The sequence below is a fragment of the Olea europaea genome, chromosome 23, assembly GCF_002742605.1.
Source record: "Olea europaea var. sylvestris chromosome 23, O_europaea_v1, whole genome shotgun sequence".
NCBI classification, from domain to species: domain Eukaryota; kingdom Viridiplantae; phylum Streptophyta; class Magnoliopsida; order Lamiales; family Oleaceae; genus Olea; species Olea europaea.
Genome location: NC_036259.1, coordinates 4,872,552 through 4,874,477, shown reverse-complemented (window position 1 = coordinate 4,874,477; position 1,926 = coordinate 4,872,552).

The window sequence follows — 1,926 nt, the reverse complement described above, 5'->3', positions numbered from 1 at the left end:
AGAAATTTAGACCTAAGACCATACATAATTCAGTGAAAATGTTTGTCAATTGATTTTCATTGAAGATATGCTCAATATGATCAGTTAGTTTATTTTATTTTATTTGAAGTCTCCCAGAAGAAGAGGTTATCTTCGTCAACTACGTCGTCGTTTCAGTTAAAAGATCGACTTGTTTAATTAAGATTTTGTCCTGACTAGTGACATTTTCTTTGTCATTTCTAAAAAAGAGTTTACGGCACCTAGGTCTAGTGTGACCTATCTGTCCACAGTTGAAACAAGTAGGGATGAACCTAGGAGCAGTGTTGGATTAAAAATATGAGAAATATCGAACATAGCGATCAACGAAACAAGAAAGTAAATGTGTTGAAAAGCAATAACATCGAGACTTATTTACGAAGAAAAAATCCTTGAAATCTTTAAATGAAAAAATCTTTGAGCAATCCGTTCCACTAAATGATCCACTATGAAAAGATTGAACTTATGGACTTGATTTCGACACAACTAAACCTTAACAAATTCTAACACATAATTCGTAATTACTCGAAGAACTCCTCAATTGTGCTTTTCAGCACCTCCTTAGAAGCTGTGGACTTCTTTTCCCGTATAGATCTTAGAAATGAACTCGTTCTTTCCTAATCCGAACTCTGTTCATCTCTTATATACATCCAAACTCTGAACTTATATGGTAGAGGATATTGTGGTGTTCTGATTTTAGAATGTAAATTAAAGAGAATGTTTGATAACAATTTGTTTCTTCTTTTCTAAGTTATTCTCTTCCTTTTCTTTTCTCTCAACATAAAATTTAAGGAGAAGAGTTTCTGGAGTATATAAAATTATTTCACAATTCTACATGGTTCGTGAGTATTTAAAAATTGAAATAGGAAAAAGAGGATTTCTCCTGGATGGGCGCTTGAGCACCCTTTGGACGGTCATCGAGCACACATGTTCTAGAAATTATGCTCGAGCACCTTCTGAATGTTTTATCGAGGACACGAGTTTTGGAAAATATGCTCGAGCACCTTCTGGACAATCATCGAACACACGAGTTATTCCTTCCATGATTTTGATGACGTACTCAACCAACTGTTAAACTTGTTAACACAATCTCAATTACAACTCGATTTAACGATTTTTAGACACGAAATTTGCCAAGACTTAAACTCAATATTAATGAATGATTGTCAATAAGAAAAAGACTCGTAACCGCTTGCTCATTATTATCATTCAAAAAACTGGCTTATTAGAATTTGAATGAAGTTTATGCACCAAAAGACTAAGCTCTTGTGCAAGTAGATCTACTTGAACTTCCTTTTAAAGAGGGGAGAAAATTAAATTAAAAAAAGTACTCTAAACACCAATTCCTCTACCGCAATTTTTGTTCAGGTTCAGTAGTAATTTTTCATCTCAAAAAATTATTTTTTTGACCGTTATTTCATTATCCAAGTCATCATTTTTGTTTTCTTCTCTCACAGATAAGACCCACTTTTCTCTCTAACAGTGAAAAAATTAATTATCAAAATTACTACTGAACAAACCCATCAGTAACTAAGCCCCTTTTTGTTTCCTATTATTTACTCATCAAAATGAAAAATATAATTGTTATCTATTACATTAAGTCATCATATTTAAAAATTTATCTTTTGTCAGATTCATAATGATTATATTTTTTATTTTCATTCTTATATTAACGTGGTTCAAACGGAGCCTAAATTTCAATTTCGATTTCCTAGTGATCAATTAACCCAATTTAAATTTGAATCTCGCCCATGTCACATGTCTATCTTTTAGGAAAAAATAGATATACTCGATTTTGTAACAATCTAGCCGAGTAATATTCCACTATATTCTATGGCGCCACGTGGCTAAGAGTACCTTGAATCATGGACACGTACAAAAAGTCTTGTCTCATATATAGGGTTAATTTCA